The following is an 18,079-nucleotide window of genomic DNA, read 5'->3' on the forward strand; positions in this document are numbered from 1 at the left end:
GCAGCCCATCAGGGAATTCTGTTTTCTGCATTATTTGCCAAGGAGGCTTTTGTAGAAAGCACAGCAAAGCCGGGGCTGTGCGGGGAATATGAGATTCTGAAAGCCTCGCGGAAGAGTTTCATCTACCTGAACTGGGTGAATGTTTTTGGCGTTTTAGAGACAGGTTCCCCATGAAGCCAGGCTGGCCTCAAACTCACTATTGTAGCCAAAGAGAGCCCTAAACCTCTGATCCCACCCCCGATTCTCCCTCCTAAATGCTGGGATGAGAGGCACCCACCAACATGCCCAGATTTATGGGGTATTAGGCATGAAACCCAGGGCCCTGTGTATTCCAGACAGGCAACAAATCAAGTAAGGTACATTCTCAGCCTCTTCAGAAAATGGATGGATGGATGGATGGATGGATGGATGGATGGATGGATGGATGGATGGATGGATAGAGTCACTCCCACAGACTCCCTTTAGGCTCCCCCATCCCAGTTCTCCAGCTGGGGAAATGCCTCCAACCCATTTCTGTTCTCAGTCCCCGAGACTCCTACCAGAAGGGGACACAGAGACTGAAGTGGCCACCTCCTCCTGTAGGCAGAAAGGATTTCCAGTGGAAGGAGGGTGACATCAACCAACCCACAAAACCTTCAATCCAAAATCGGTCCTGACAGCAAGATGCACAGGGACAAAGATGGAGCAGAGACTGAGGGAAAAGGCTTGCCCAGCTGGCCCAACTTGAGACATCCCACGGGAGAGCCAACCCCTCACACTATTCATGATGCTTGCAGACAGGAACCTGGCATATAAGTCTCCCAAAAGGAAACAGGTGCAGAGACCCAGACGCAAACTTTAGATGGAGCTTGGGGAGTCTTGTGGAAGAGTAAGGGATAGAACTGAGCAAATCAATGTGTGTGTGTGTGTGTGTGTGTGTGTGTGTGTGTGTGTGTGTGTGTGTGTACAATATACAAAGCAGGCCATGAATTTGAGAGAAAGCATGGGAGGAGTTGGAGGAATAAAAGGGAAGGAGAGAAATACTATAAATATAATCTAAAAAGTTATTTTACAAAATCATCTTTGATAAATGCTACAAACAGAAACCAGTTTAGCTCTGAAATTCACATATTCTTTCATAGTTTTTAACATTAATACTATAACATTCCTACTAAAGGATACTAACACAGAGAGCAGCCAACCCTTCCTAGAACAGCTGAGAGCTGATGGGTCAGAGGAAGGGAACAAAAGGCTCTAAGAACCCTGCAGGATTCTACTCTGCGCATATCAATAGCTATCAGCTATAAGCTACAGAGCTAGCGTTTTGAATTCCAGTTTCAGGTTCTCTCCTTCAAACCTAATATCAATTTGGAGACGTTACTGAGTGTTTCAAGTCCTTAGCGTATTCACTGTTAAGTTATAATAAAGTTCATCCTTTCCCTTGCATGGCAGAAAGATTATTAAGTTTTCATCTTATGTGCAAAAGCAATTTACTATAGCTATAATTGGTATGACCCAGATTAGAGAGTAAAATATTCCCATTGTATACGGGAATAAAAAAAAATACATCACTTTCAGCCCAGTTAAATGGGTCAGTGGGTAAGATCATTTACGACACAAACCCCCGACCTATGTTCGACCATCAGAACTCATGGAGAAAGACTAGAAACAACGTCCAGAAAGTTGTCCTTTGACCCTGTCATGTATCACTGGCACACACAGCCACATTCACCCCACACCAAACACACGTACAGTCATATAAATCACTCAAAGTAAAATGAAGATGACGTGGGCTGCCAAAGAGTTTCAAATCTGTCACTTCCCTCAATCTCACTTACAATCACTCTGAAAAATAAGACAAGGTGGAGATGACTCCTGTTATTCCAAAAGGAAAAGTAAGCCTTACCAAATTTAAGCAACTGGCCTGGGATCATATTTTTAGAAATAGGTCTAGAAATCAGGTCATATGATTTCAAGATCAATAGGAAGAGACACCATCAACATGGCAGCTATTAGGACGGAAAGAGTCAAGAATGAAGGAAAACACACGCTGAAGCGACTCAGAAGTGAGTTTGGGATATTTTTGCAGCTACTCCGGTTCAGCATATGCAGGGCTTTGGTTTTTGTTTTTGCTTCTGCCTTGCAATTTCTAGACAGTCGTATCAACTACCAAAGAATGAATCAAGAGTACAAATTCCCTTCACGTACATCACTTCCAGTTAGGTTCCTGCTCAAGCTAGGGCTGTAGTAAGGTGTCAGGAACCTGGCTGTGATTTAAATATTCGCCACTAAAGAGCGAATTCCAGCATCTGAATTACACTCCCTAGCAACCTGCCAGGCCTGGGGTGCATTTACAAAAGTAGCAGGCAATCTAACCCATGCCAGTAATTAGCCAGGAGCATGGCATCAAGTCGGAAGCCCTCCAGCTGGGGAGGGCAGATGGACCCACGGAGAGCGCCATGCAGGCCCTCAAGCTCCAGTGAAATGGCACTCCAAAAGGAAGGCTCCACTCTGTTTCTGTTTCATCATCACCTACAGGACGAACCTCAGAGTTCTTCAGAGAGAACTCTGAAGAGAGAACATCAGGACATAATATTAATAATAATATTTTCCAGGAGAGAAGAAGTATCTCTTCATAGGCCATGGTATGTAACATCTGAGACGGACTCTGACTAACCACGTCCTAACTGAGAGCTGAGCTTCCCTAATGCATCCCATGGCTGCTTTGGCGCACTATCTACGGTTGCCCATTTGCCCTGAGGAAAGGGTCCGGATGAGTAGAGAACATCTAGAAGTTCTTTTACACAAAGAAATGAGCAGGAAAATAATTCCTGCTTTTTTTTTTTCTACAGAAGATAAGGCTAAGTATTCCAAAGAAAATCCGCAGACTCTGGGTGCCAAGCTTCAGATTTTGGCAGTGGGGGGCCAGCGATAGAACCAAGGGATGATTTCTGCCCTATCCCTGACAAAGTTGATAAAGCAGGTCCACTGACATGCCTGACGCACTGAGTCGTCTCACTCTGGAACTGCTACATTCCTTGTTGCTGTAAGAAAGTATTGTGAAAGCAACTTAAGGGACTTAGGGGAGCTAGGGTGGGCTAGGTTTGGCTCACCACACAGTGGGGAGGACACAGGAGCAGCTGTGTGAGGGGGGCAGCTCACACTGTGTCCAGTCAGGAAACGGGGATTCTAGTGCTCAACCCACTTCCTCCCTTTCATCCGGCACACAGGATGCTCGTGCCCTCATTCAGAGCAAGCCTTTCCTTCTCCACTGAACCTTTCTGGAAACACTCTCTGAGAAGTTTCCAGAGTCATGCTTCCCTGACGCTGACAATCAAGATTAACTATCCCAAATCCTGACACCCAGTGGGCTCCTCTCCTCCTCCCTCTCCCCATAGGCAGGACAGAAGTGAGGCAGAAGACACGCAGCTCTAAAATGACTTCCCTGAATTTGTTCTCCATTAGCAACTGGGAGGCAACAGCAATCGTCTTTACTAGGCTATAAAAATAACACCAGAGGGTTGGTGATTTAGCTCAGTGGTAGCAAGAGCAAGGCCCTGGGTTCAGTCCCCAGCTCCGATAAAAAAAGAAAAGAAAAAATAAATAAATAAATAAATAAAGAACACCAGAGATGGGTCTTGGAAGAATCTGATTATCCAACCTGAAAAATTCACAGTAATGCTTAATGTCTCAAACAGACTCGGCTCTCCAAGAGATATTGTCACTTCATATTGCATAGATCTCCAGTGCACCGCTTAAAGTGTGGATGTCCTTAGGAAGAAATGACATGGGACACTGGCAGGAATGCGTCACGTTTTCAAGCACTTTTATCTGTCTCCTTTCAACTGTGCCGAGTCAAGGCTCCTCATTCACCCCTCAGGCCCCAAAACTAGTGTTCTTCCCATTCCCATGCCTCCTGGATTCTCCACTCAGCTAGTGATAAATTGATGTCCCAAGAAGGAAAGTTGAATATCTTGCTCTGACTGAAGTCCGCCCATGCCTTCACAAAAGTTCCAAATATCAGCTTAAAAAGAGGTCCAATATGGGACTGCAGCTCCGTGATAGGTCCCTTGCCGACCATACACAAGGCCCTGGGCTCCAACCCCAACACTGAAAAAGAAACACAGATGTGAACCCCACTCTAATTCTCGAGCTTCCTTTCATAGTCTCTTCCCGGACCTACTTCCATCACCTAGAGCCCACCTCCTCAAGGCTCTACAACTTCCCCACACAGTGCCACCAGCTAGGGACCAAGTGTGTACAAACATGAGCTTGTGGGAGAGGGCGTCTGGTGTAGAATGACGAGAGTACGATGTTATGTTTCTTGGGACAATCCTGCATACATGGAAAAGCATTTAAATATAGTCTGGGAAGGTTTTTTGTGCTATGCCAGATTTATGTGTGCATGAGTAACATTGGCCAAATTACCATCTCTTCCTTTATTTCCTAGGTATAACCCTAAGGAAGGGTTTTTGAACATTGTTTATAAGGGGAAAAAAAAACCTTGAAAACCCCTTTATTTTTGTCCTTGAAGAATACAGGATGAGCAGTAACGCAGTAACAATGGAGGCTGATTCACTGTCAGACACTGCCATCTAGCAGGAAGCCTGCAGATGAGTTACTACAACTACAGACTTTTAACACACCTTTTTGGTCACTTGACGAAATGCCTTTGGCTTAGAAGCAAAAGACAGGTTTTCTTTTTCTTTTCTTCTTTTCTTTTTTCTTTTTCTTTTTTGGTTTGTTTGGTTTTTTCTTTTGTTTTGTTTTTTGTTTTTTTTCTTCTCTTTTCTAAGGCAGGGTCTGGCTCTGATCCTGAACTGGCCTCTAAATCACCTTCTCTTGTCTTGGTTTCCAGAACGAGTGCTAGAGATACAGGCCATTGAATAAGAAAGAATGGGGGGTGGGGGAAGGGGGGGAAGGGAGGCAGGGAGGCAGGGAGGCAGGGAGGCAGGGAGGCAGGGAGGCAGGGAGGCAGGGAGGCAGGGAGGCAGGGAGGCAGGGAGGCAGGGAGGCAGGCAGGCAGGCAGGCAGGCAGGCGTGAGATGACCTCTCCCAAGTATGGTGAAGGAGGTTTATTGGAGAGATGATGGTAAGCCTAGTAGACATGAAGGAAAGTCCAGAGCAGCTGAGGGAAGGACTGCTCACTGGAGAAGTTTAGGGTAGGGGGGCTGGGTATGTCAGGAGGACCTGGCAACAGATAGGAACTGCAAGATGCTGGGAGAACACGGCTGCCAACCTCAACTCTGGTATGTTAATAAGCACCACCTCAGTGAGCCATGTTGTTGTTTTTTTGTTTTGTTTTGTTTTGTTTTGTTTTTGAACCCTATCAGCAGAGGAGCACTGCACACATCTTGGAGAGCATTTGAGAGGCAGTTCTAACCCTGAAATAGAGTACTCTGCGTGTTGTTAGCTGGAACAGTCCATGTTCAGACACTCGGGCTGATTCTTCAACGCAGACATCAATTCCGGCCCTACCTGTAAGGACCCCACCTGAGAGTCTGGTGGAGCAAAAGGAAAGCAAGAATCTACACTGTAGTATGACATCTCCAGCAAGTGCAAGGCTGGCCCTGTGCTTGTGAGGACTGACACACTTGCATTTGAAAGCATTACGGTCCTGAGGCTCGGCTAGCCTTCTTCCTGAGGCTCGGCTAGCCTTCTTCAAAGTTGGGCCTATCTGGTTTGCATGCATTGCACAGCACAAACCAGTCTTTCATCAACTGTTCTAAGCGCTGTTTCAGGGCAGCGTGTTAGTGCTTAGGAGGTAATCTATTGGAGCTGTTATGTTAAGGGAAAAAAGGCATTTTGTGTAAGATTTGTTATCCGTTAAGGAATCATGGAAAAAAAATCCAATCGAATATCATTAAAAATCACAAGTTCTGTATCTTGTAATACAAAATGAGTCACATTTTAAGTGCCCTAGCTGGATACAAAAACCCAAAGAAACTACTTGTATACACATAAGCAAAACCTGCTTTATGGAGGCGCTCCCAAAGTAGCTACTAAATGCACAATGTAACCACCTCAGGAAAGTCAAAACTGCTACTCTCTGGACACAAGTCCTATCAACAAGTGTTTCTAAGGGAGCTCGCAGGTACAAACTGCAGTTCTCGACACAGCAGGGCCGGGAGACTTTGCCTGGGGCCTTGGGAAGAAAGCTGAGAGCAGCCCCAGCTCGTGCTAAATCAGACCCTCGGGATTCGGTGCTCCTCCCTGTTCCCTGATCCCAAGGCTCTGGGTCACCTACTCTCAGCGGCCAGATCGGCTTGCGCCCCAGTTTCTGGCTCCAGAAAGCAGTGCTTAGGGTTTCTAAGATCCTCCCCGCAACCCCTCCTCCCAGCGGACTCGGATGCTTCGCCAGGGCCCAGCAAACTGTCTTTCTTGCACTCTGCTTCGGCACAGCGCTCTGGTCTCCACCGGCAGCAGGAGACTCACCTTAGGCGGCAGGGTATCAAAACAAGTCCCCAGCACAGTAGTTCAACCATCCTCAGGGAATACAGGACGCTCTACCCACTCCCCAGAGCCCTCACTTTCTATTTACGCGCCTGAGCTCTCACGGAGACCCGGAGAAGACTCGATGGAATGGCAGGCGCAGCTCCGGGATCGCAGTCAGCCTGCCAAATCCTGGATCCACGTTTTCGTGGATGCGGTGTTTAAAAGCTAGCGGTCAGGGCTTCAAAACACTTTGGACCGCCTCCTTACTGGTACCTCTCAGTGCTATTGGCTCACGAACGCATCAGGTCCTGCAAATTCTGGAAAGTTCTCTATAAAAGCCCCTCTTGAAAGGAAGGGTACTGATGTCCTTTTCAGTCAGAGGAGACTGTTCTCACCAGCTAGGAGGACCGATGCACGAAGTCATTCCCAATTTCGTTCAACTAAGGTCCCCAGCAGCGGGTCGCTTTGGTCTCAGTGTCTTAGATTGGCAAGTCTGCTGCAAGTTCCTGGTGGCCATGGTGCTGGCATTACTTGGTGACAAAGTCAGTCCTCACTAATGCGATTCGACCCCTTATGAAAAGGTAGGGGCCCCCAGTTCCAAATACTACCAGTGTACATATTCAAATCCAGAATAGGTATGTTAGCCACGGCTAGGTGAAGAAAACCAGCACCTGAAGTTGTTTTCAACTTTTTATTTACCGGGTTAGTTGGTTTAGGGTTTTTGAGACAGGGTTTCAAGACAGTGTAGCCCTGGCTGTCTTGGACCTTGCTCTGTAGCTGGCCTCCAACTCAGAATGTTCTTGTTTCTATTTTATTATAGTATCTCACTACATAGCCCAGGCTGGCCTTGAACTCATTATCCTCCTATCTCTGTCTCCTAAGTGCTACCTGTCTAAGGTAGAAATGCACTACCTAGCTTAAAGTAAGCTGTTTTGGTTTCTTGGGGCCCGGGGGATGTGGGGGGTTAGGGTTGTGTTTGTTTGCTTGCTTATTTTTTAACAGGACCACTGTGGCATTGTGGCACTGATCTTGGGACAATGTGGTGCTCAATGGCTGGAGGAAAAATGAACACTAATAATACTGCATTTAATTGCCCAAATTCGTTACTGTATGCTATCTCAATACAGACACAAATAAAAAGCATCATGTGCTTTCTGATTGATCCTTCCTGGGGCTGAATGATGGTCTTAGTTGGGGTTTTCCTGCTGTGAACAGACACCATGACCAAGGCAACTCTTCTAAGGACACATTTAATTGGGGCTGGCTTACAGGTTCAGAGGTTCAGTCCATTATCATCAAGGTGGGAGCATGGCAGCATCCAGGAAGGCATGGTACAGGAAATGGTGAGAGTTCTTCAGTTCATCTGCAGGCTGCTAGTGGAATATTTGATTCCAGGCAGCTAGGGTGAGGGTCTTAAATCCCACCCCCACAGTGACACACCTATTCCAATAGGGCCACACTATCTAATAGTGCTACTCCCTGGGCAAACTGTAATAATGGTAGACAGTCAGGAGATGTGTGGCTGATCCTTAGGAAAACAGAATTTGCGCAGCTGAGAAATAACCTTATAATTGCTGTCTGTGGTGCCGGGTATTGAATCCACAGCCATTGTGCTAAGTAGTTCATGTAGCCGGACCTAAAGAACATGCTCCACTCCAAAAGGAATCTAAAATTTGAAGGTTTGATGGGGTTTTTTTAATTATTAAAGTAGTAAGAAATTGGACCTGTTGTTGTGGGGCATTTCTATAATCCCAGCACTCAGGGGACTGAGATAGAAGGCTATGAGTTCAAGCCTACCCTGGGCTACATAGTGAGACACTCTAACTGGTGGGTTTTTGTTGATGTTGTTGTTGTTGTTGGTTGTTTGTTTGTTTGTTTTGTCAACTTAGCACAAACTAGAGAAGATGTCTCTGTCATATTGATCTATAAGCAAGTATCTGGCCCAGTGACATTTTCTAGACTAAAGATTGATGTGGAAGGGCCCAGTGCACTGTGGGATATGTCAGGTCTGAGCAGAGAGTCCTGGAAGGTACAAGAAAGGTAGGCAGAAGAGGAAGCCAGGAAGCAGTGCTCTTGCATGGCCCTTGCTTTAGTTCCTGTCTCAAATTCCTGCCCTAACTTCCCTTCCCAATGGACTGTCATCTGTAAGATGATAAAACCCTACCTCCGCAAGCTGGTTTTGCTCTCGGTGTTTTATCCTAACAACAGAAAGCAAACTAGGACAAAAAGAGAGAAAATTGTTGCAACAAGCTGTTACATGTTCTTGATGCTTTGTGCAGTTGTGAAGTCTGTGGTAAAACTATCCCATTGTAACTTCCACCACACTGAACTCTTAGAACTTTAGATCTCAGGCAGAATGTAACTGTGCCTAATGGTATCTTTTAGCTTTACTGGGGGGGAGGGGGGCAGATAGAAAACTAGGGGAAAAATGTATCAGGTTGTAAAATAAGCCTAAGCAGTTCTCCAGGATCTCCTGCCAGTCGAGGATCATTTGATTTTTGTTTTGTTTTGTTTTTTGATTTTTCATTTATTATAAGTACACTGTATATTCAAGACACACCAGAAGAGGGCATCAGATCTCATTACAGGTGGCTGCGAGTCATCATGTAGTGGCTGGGATTTGAACTCAGGACCTCTGGAAGAGCAGTCAGTGCTCTTAAACTCTGAGCCCTCTCTCCAGCCCAGATCACTTGTTATATGGCAGATCTTTCCAGTTAAACAAAAATCCAGTAAGATGATAAACATGCCTTCCCTCCTCCACAGCAGCTTGGCACCCAAGGCAATGCATCACAAATCTAGATAGAGAATTTTGTTTGGAGTTTGGGGGTAGGGAGTGTGCACCCAGCTTTTGTCCAGTGGGGTAGATTTAAATGAAGAGGCGGCAGAGACAGGATGTTCACAGTGTTGTTGTTGTGTTTGTTTGTTTGTGTTTTACATTTCACATAGTGAAAAATGCACCCGGCTTAGGTTTATAGGGACTGAAATGATTCATACTGAAGAAAAAGAAGAGTGCTGGAGGGTGGAGGAAGAGGAGGAGACATGGAAAGAGAGAACAGGAGGTCTCTGTTGGTCATGAGGGAGCAGCAGCACTGGCCGAAGTGAAATTCCTCCCCAGGACTCCAGGCTGCTGGAGCAGAAGTTACCCAGGAAGATTCAAACAGCAAGTATTTGGGGAACACAGTCGGGGAAGTAGCCAGACTAGCATTAGAGATTTAGATGAGGGGTGATCCCCCAGTAACTACGCAGAGCCTAATAAATAAATCATAGTTTGGGTCTCATTCATTTGAAGCTAGGCAGGGATAAGCACACTTCATATTATTTTACTGGGTTATTTACGAACCCAGAAGGTAACTACTCACAGAGGAATTTTTTTTTTCTCCACCAGAGTCTCACTGGGTCCATGAACCACACTTAAGGCAGGTCCACGCGCAGTAGATGGCCAAAGCAAACCGAACTTAATGTCTGTCTGTTGTTGTTGTTGTAGTTGTTGTTATTCTGGAGGTTTTGATTTCACAAAGCTTTGTCTGAGCTTTTGTTTTGTTTTGTTTTTCCTTACAAAGCTTTTGCTTATAGATTATAGTTTCTGATCTCATTTTTATGGGTTTTCTGTGTGTACAAATATGTGCATCTCAGAGTATGTATATATCTCTTATGCTTTTTCTTTTGGCTCTTTTTTATACGCTCTGTATAGATGCATATGGGTGTGTTTCCTACGGATTTCCACCATTTAATTGCACTTGACTCTGTGACTCTGAATACTTTTAGAAACGTGCCATCCATAAACAGGGAGCAAAAAGAAAAAGACTCCCTTCCCATGTTTGCATGCCTTGAGGCTTTCTGCTGTCCTCCTCAATGTTCTGCCGGGAAGATTCTAGCACCTGAACACCTGGACTCAATTTACGGCCGATCATTATTTTGCCAACATCTAAAGAAACCATCTTGGTAATAGACTGTTCCAGGAATCCTGCCAGGACACAGAATTAAATAAAAAAACAGTGCTCCGGTGTCTACACGTTGTGTTGTCTGTATTTTCTATTTCTATTCTTTCCCGACAGCCTCAGAACCTATTGTCCTAAGCGAGTCCAGGGGCCTGCCTGTGCACATTGAAGCAACTCCTCCCATTCTCAGCAAATCATTTCCTACTAGGGAAGAGCCATGCTTCTCCATGTGCTAAGCCAAGCTGTGTGTATGGCTGTGTTCCTACAGCCAGTAAGTAGACATGGATGAGGATTTGGAGAACAAGCGAGCATCACTCTGCCAGGCAAGACCCAGGAGAAGTAGACAGGGTTTCCTAGCAGGCTGAGCCTGATGCTGTGAAACAGGTAAAACATGCCAGTGACTCCATGTTTTTGATCCCTGTCCCAGCTCTTTTGACCTTACATTTTTCCTAGCAGGACCCTAACTTTGGAAAAGGATACCTGCTTTGGCTTTCCCTCCTGTCTCTTTCATAACTGTTACAGTCTGGCCTGGTTTTCAAGACACTATCCCTTGCATCTGCAGGAGATGTTCCTTTCAGCATAGCCATGGAAACCTTCTCAAGTCCCACCGTGTTTGGGTCGTGAGTTAGCACACCGGACAGGTCCTTTGCTTTTCTCCAGGACTCCCAGAGCAATTCATAAAACCAACGAATCCTCCATCTTATTCAAATACCACAGCTACCATAGGCCCTGGAGCTTCTCTTTCCGCCTTCACTTCATCCCTGTCCTCCACAGAGCCATCCTCATCAGAGAGGCTTCCTCTTGTCAGAGACGAGAATGAATAGAAAGACTCACAGTGGGATGCTACTCAGAGAGTGAGAGGCCTCAGAGCAGTCCCTCAACCCTAAATGGGATGCCTCGCTCAAGCCTCTCTTCTCGGATCTCACGAATCTGTGTGGAAGAGGAGGCAGAAAGTCTCTAAGAGCCAGAGGTGATGGACGTTGCCAAGGAAACCGTCGGCTACACTCAACTGAGCTGATACATGTGTGAACTCACAGAGACTGTGTGGCACACATGGGGCCTGCAGAGGTTCAAGCCAGAAAGGGATCTCAGTGCTGAGAGACAGAGGAAGAGGAGGGCTCCCACCTAACCAAGAAGCTGTCTACACTTGACACCTGAGAACATATTGTTCTTTCTCACTAGGGATGGGATCTCGCTAGGTATATTACTCAAGCTTCAGGCTAAGCCCCATGTATGCCTTGCTCCAGTTGCCCAACCAACGACAAACTCGATGGTAGTTTTGTAGACTTTAGGCTTCATTTTGCTTCCTTTGGCCATTTTTTTTTTGTCTTGTTGATCTTTTGCCTGTGTGTTTTGTGTTTGGAGTGGTGATTTCTGTATGCTTCGTTGTTTGTTTTATAATGAGAGAGAAAGAGAAAGGGGACCATGGATTTGTGTGGTAGAAGGTGGGAGGGATCTGGAGGAGTTGGGGGAGGGGAAAGGTATGATCAGATGTATTTTTTTCAACTTAAAATTTTTTAAAAGTCAAAAAAAAGTACCCATAAAGAGTGCAGTAATGAAGTTTAAGGCCATAAATTATCTGGATCGGGCTATTTCTCTGACTGAGATTCTTTGCCTACCTCTTCATGTAGGCTGTCTCTACCCATATCTGTGTAGGCTCTTTGCTGTTAAATGCTAGAGAGGGTCTTTTCCCCAGCTGCTTGCACAGGTCACTCTCCACTTCTTGCCACACCAATATTAAAGTTACCTCCTGAGAGAGGCTTTGCTTGAAGTCTTATTGAAACCACCCCTCCCCCACGCCTCAGTTCTTCTCCTGTTTCCCTTTTCTCATTCAGCATGGCGTTATGGCTTGTTCATTTTGTCTGTTTGCCCCACCAGAATCTTAAGTTTTCTGAGGGTAAAATGAAAAGCGTTCATACTTTCAAAATTCAGACACATTTAAGAAATGCAGCCTATTTTCTCTGAATCAAACATCGCAGAACACGGGTAATATAATGCATATATAATGGGCAATATAATGTCATAATAAGATAAATCATGCATTATGAAAATATGCTCAGTGGTAGAATGTAACGGTTTGTATATGCTTGGCCCAGGGACTGACACTATTTGGAGGTGTGGCTTGTTGGAGTAGGTGTGTCACTATAGGCATGGGTTTTAAGACCCTCATCTCAGCTGCCTGGAAGCCAGTCTTCTAGCTGCCTTCACAACAAGAGGTGAAACTCTCAGCTCCTCCAGCCCCTGGATGCTACCATGCTCCTGACTTGATGATATTGGACTGAACTTCTGAACCCGTAAGCCAGCCCCAATTAAATGTCATCCTTCATAAGAGTTGCCTTGGTCATGGTGTCTCTTCACAGCAAGAAAACCCTAAGTAAAACACAGAGGCCGGTGAATTTCTGTAAGTTTGCAGCCATCCAGGCATACACAAAGAAACCCTGTCGTAAAAATAAACAAACAAACAAACAAACAAACAAAAAACCAACCACATTCAAAATTAATTTGGCAGTTTCTCAGAAAGCTGGGAATAGTTCTACCTCAAGAACCAGCTATACCACTCCTGGGCATATGCCCAAAAGGCGCTCCACCATCCCACAAAGACACATGCTCAACTATATCCATAGCAGCTTTATTTGTGATAGCCAGAAACTAGAAACAACCTAGAAGCCCATCAACTGAAGAATCGATAAAGAAAATGTGGAACATCTACAAAATGGAATACTATTCAGCTATTAAAACAAAGACATAATGAATTTTACAGGCAAATGGATGGAACTTGAGAATATCATCCTGAGTGAGGTAGCCCAGTCCCAAAAGGACATGCATGGTATATATTCACTTATAAGTGGATATTAGTCATAAAATACAGGATAATCACGCCACACTCTGCAGACCCAAAAAAGCTAAAAAAAAGAAGGAGGGCACAAGTAAGGATGCTGAATCTCACTTACAAGGGGGAATAAAATAGTCATGAGAGGCAGATGGGTGGAGGGAACTAGATGGGAGTGGGGATGGGGAAGGGAATGCAGTGTTTCCAGATCAGGTGTGGTGAGGGACAGAAAAGATGGCCAGATGGCCATGAGAATGAATGGAAATCTGCAACTTATAGGGGTGGGGAGGTAGGGGCATCTCCAGAAAGTGACAGACAGCTGGCCCAAGAATCAACAGGGATGACCTTAGCTGTGACTCACAGCACTGGGGATATGGAACCTGAAGAGGCCACCTCCTGTAGCCAGGGAGGAACCCCAGTGGAGCGATAGGGACACCAGCCCAACCACGAAATTTTCAACTGAAGATTTTTCCTGCCTAAAAGAAATGCAGAGACAGAGGGTGGAGCAGAGACTGAGGGGATGGCCAGCCCAACTTGAGACCCATGCCATGGACAAGCACCAATCCCGGACAACATTAACGATATTTTGTTATGCTTGCAGACAGGAGTCTAGCCTAGCTGTCCTCCAAGAGGCTCCACCAGAACTGACTCAGACAGATGCGGAGACCCACAGCCAAACAATGAATGGAGCTTGGGGACTCTTCTGGAAGAATAGGGGAGGAAGAATTGTGGGCTTTGAAAAGGAAAGGAACACCACAAGAAGGGTCAACTAACCTGAACCCTTGGGGCTCTCAGAGACTGAACTACCAACAGAGAGCATACATGGGCTGGACTTAGGCCTCCCGGCACATATGGAACAAATGTGCTGCTCAGAATTTATGTGGGACCTGAACAACAGGAGTGGGAGCTATCCCAAAAGCTGTTGCCTGTCTGTGGGATAGGTTCTTCTAGGTGAGCTGCCTTGTCTGGCCTCAGTGGGAAAGGATGCACCTAACCCTGCAGAGACTTGATGTGTCAGGGTGGTGGCTACCCAGGGGGGCCTCAACCTGTTTAGAATGAAAGGGGAGAGGGGATGGGGGAGGGATTGTGGGAGACAGTGACCAGGAGTGGGGCAATGAGAGAGATGAAAAGTGAAGAAGGAAGAAGAGGAGGAAGAGGAGAAGGAGGAGGAGGGAAAGAAGAAGAAGAAGAAGAAGAAGAAGAAGAAGAAGAAGAAGAAGAAGAAGAAGAAGAAGAAGAAGAAGAAGAAGAAGAAGAAGAAGAAGGAAGAGGAAGAGGAAGAAGAGGAGGAAGAGGAAGAGGAAGAGGAAGAGGAAGAGGAAGAAGAGGAAGAGGAAGAGGAAGAGGAAGAAGAAGAAGAAGAAGAAGAAGAAAGAAGAGGAAGAGGAAGAGGAAGAAGAAGAAGAAGAAGAAGAAGAAGAAGAAGAAGAAGAAGAAAGAAGAGGAAGAAGAAGAAAAAGAGGAAGAAGAAGAAGAGAGAAGAAAGGAGAAAGGAGAAAGGAGAAGGAGATGAAGGAGAGGGAGAGGGAGGAGAAGAGGAGGAGGAGGAGGAGGAGGAGGAGGAGGAGGAGGAGGAAAGAAGAAATATCAAAACAACAACAAAAAAAACAACAACAACAAAACACTTCCTTGGAATTTTAGAGTTTTTATCCTCGCAGAATGGAATTACAAACACTTACCTTTCTTTCTTTCCGTACCCTTAAGCTCATAAGCTCTTGAAGAATGCCTTGAAAAGACTGTTGGATTCAAAGCAAGAGAGCAAGGATGGATGATCAAACTGCCGACTGAAGAGGACTCTTAGCCCCATTATTTCAAAGCCACTCCACAGCTGGGTGAAGGCTGACAGCCAGGCTTTGAAAGTCCTCTAAGGGAATTCAAGGCCTCTCATCTAAGATCTCTCTGTGCTAAACCTAGAAAAGCATCAGTGAGAAATCCTCAGGGTCACTTGACTGAGAAGTGAAGCTCTTGGTAAAGCATCTTCCCACTCCACCAAGCCGCTCTTCCTTACTTACCTTCAAGTAGTATATCTCAGTTCCAAAGCAAATGTTCCTCCAGTGTTGTCACCTGGACCCTCCCACTTCTCCAGTCCAGAAGGACAGTCTAAGGTCCTTCTTAAAGACAAGGAAAAAAATAATGTATTGTTCTTTTCATTTCAAATAATAATGTTCTAACAAGTCTTATTGAAACATTCATCCAGCGTTAATCAGAGTCACTAATACAAAAGTCAAAAACCAAACAAAATATGTATGCCACAAAACCCTTGTGCCAGAATATTTGCTATTTCTCCTTGGAAAGAACGTGCCCACTGGTTCTGACTGACCAACAGATGTGGCCTCCACTGCTCAGAGGAGGTGGCCCATTGGGACTGAGGCAGTATTAAGTCTCATGCACAGTGTCCAACCCTTCAGAAAACATACCCAACGTCAGTCAGCAGGATCTAGAACCCTGAATTAAAAGGCCAAGTGCCATGCACTCAGGTACAGAAACCACACTAGGATTTGTGAATTAAATTAAACCAAACTGGATTGGGGGGGGGGGTTGTGTTTGTTGGTTGGCTGGTTTTTAGTTACGGAAAACAAGGCTTAAAGAGGACAAGTTAATTATTCCAAAATACTTTAACACCCAGCCTTGGTTTAGTGGTAAAGATCTATAATCCCAGCTACTCAGGAAGCTGAGGCAAGAGGAATGAATGTTCAGGCCGATTTGGGCTACACAGCAAGTTACAAGTCAGCACTTGGGGTGACTTGGTAAGACCGTTTCTCGAGTGCTTGTGTGTGTTTGTGTAGGCTGGGAACATAGCTTTGTCTTAGAGAACTGGCCTAGCACATGAGGCCTCCCTTCACTTAAGCCTCAGGAAACACATCTTCTCCAAACTACTTAAACACAAAACATTTTGATGTACATGGGCACTGTTGAGGTGTTTTGGACAGCAAGAAAAGTGACATGGTAGTCCTTTTCCGTGTGACCAGGATTCCCATTTGGCTCTCCATTCTAAGTAATAATAGTATCAATAATATTGATAATAGTATCGATCACAGGCATGTCCTAACATTGTAGTGCTTGATGTTGCCACCTTCCAGTTTGAGTGAAATTTAGAAGCCTTACTTCACTTCACCTGCTCTGTTGAGTACTTTTGCTTTCTGTCAATTACTGTGACCTAACACCATGACCGAGACAACCTATAAAAGAAAACATTTAATTAGACTTGTAGTTTCTTGAGGATTATGTAGACTTCATAACCATGATGGTGGAGAGAAATGGCAGCAAGTAGGCAGCCATGACACTGGAACAGTAGCTGAGAGCTTACATCTGATCCTCAAGTATGAGACAGAGAGCAAGTTAACTGGGAATGGTGTGGGCTTTGGAAACCTCAAAACCCAACGCCAGTGATAAACCTCTCACAACAAGGCCACACCTCCTAGTCCTTCTCAAACAATTCCACAAACTGGAGATCAAGCATTCAAATATGTGAGCCTATGGGGGCCATTCTTGTTCAAACCACTCCACCTGCTTCAGCCCTTTACAAGTTATAATTGCTTTAGTCTTCTGTGTGATCTAATGTACCCAGGGGTTGGGAGAACACACCTATGGTAAAGATTCTACAAGGCTGCAGGATTAGAACTTCACAAAAGGCCAAGAAGGTCATAAGACAGCACCCAAAGTCTATAACAAAGCTTCCCTTGCTTTGCTGGAACCCACTACTTAATTCTTCTACCAACGAATCTGAAAAACGCCTTGCCTTACAACTTTGTTTTGTTCTATAGCTGCAAAAACTTTGTGAGATCATTTTCACGTTGGAACACATCACTTAGGACAACCAGAAACATGTCCCCTGTCCCTGATCAGTCAACAGAAATGAAACAACTCAGAGAGAGGTGAGAGTTCTGTTCTGTGTCATTTAGAGTCACAATAAGTAACAACATCATACATGTTGTGTTTATTACCAAGCATCAGGTTCAGAGGAAACTCCACTCCCCCAAATCCTGGAGTCTGTTCCCCTCTACCAAAGGATCCATTTCTTCCTCACTGTCAGAAGGGACTAAAGGCTATATGTGGTGTCTATTGGCAGATCAAAACACACGCCGGTCTCCAGGTTCATTCACTATCTGTGTCTCTTCCTCCCCCACCCCGTACTCTAAACTTCTCCAGCTTATGGGCTTCCCTTCCCCCCAGCTTCTCATTCCCATGGAACCCTGGTATTTTGGCTATGTTCTCTTGGCCCCCTCTCTTTTTGTCCCTTTCTCTTCCTCTATTGCTTTCCTGCTCCTCTTGTGGCCTACTGCAGTCTGCTGGCCATGTTTAATCTACTCCTTTCTCTCAGTGTTCTGGACTCTTCCAGACACCTCTGACTGTATTATCCCTCATATCTACACAACGAAAAGGTTCCCCTCAGTCATCCCTTGGAATTGTCATGTCTTCAGTTTATACCAGGCATAAGCTAAAGCTTCAGAGGTGACGAACTTCTCAAGTGCTATGCATAGCTTTCTGACCACACAGTCTTGCCTTCCTCCACAGATTCCAAAACTTCTGTTATCATTTAGACAACTTTTAAAACCCATTCTGTAGGCTTCCTGGTACCAGTGTCTCTTGGTTTTACTTTACCAGAACCTGTCATGTGATTTCTCCTTTATTCCTAAGGAACATTTTACCAGGGTCTACGTTTCTAAGTGACCCCCCCCAAGCACTTAGAAGAATACTATACCATTTCCTTTGACTATATGATGTCTGATAGGAATCTGCTCCCGTTTGAGTTCATTTTCTCTGTAGCCAAGGTTTTTCTTTCTCTGATACTTTTTTTTTTAATTTTTTTTAACTCAGATTTTCATTTTTTTCAGTTAGGATGGCCTTAGTGTGGCTTTCTGTGAGTTTTGTCATATAAGTGACCTATTGTCCCATC

At 45.1% G+C, this 18,079-nt stretch overlaps 1 protein-coding gene across 5 annotated transcripts in view; it reads right to left on the minus strand.

Moving 5' to 3' along the window:
• Fut10 (fucosyltransferase 10) overlaps positions 1–6,594 on the minus strand; it is an 89,987-nt gene extending 83,393 nt beyond the window's left edge. For 2 of the 5 annotated variants that reach the window (XM_017600205.3, XM_017600204.3), the window contains exon 1: positions 6,415–6,593. The gene's annotated coding sequence lies outside the window, so the exon portion shown is untranslated. Of the gene's footprint in view, positions 1–6,414 lie in introns of all 5 variants that reach the window. The other 3 variants (NM_001411761.1, NM_001012360.2, XM_017600206.3) reach the window with 2 other exon arrangements.
• Positions 6,595–18,079: the final 11,485 nt, after the last annotated feature.

This window comes from Rattus norvegicus, chromosome 16 (assembly GCF_036323735.1).
Source record: "Rattus norvegicus strain BN/NHsdMcwi chromosome 16, GRCr8, whole genome shotgun sequence".
Lineage (NCBI taxonomy): Eukaryota > Metazoa > Chordata > Mammalia > Rodentia > Muridae > Rattus > Rattus norvegicus.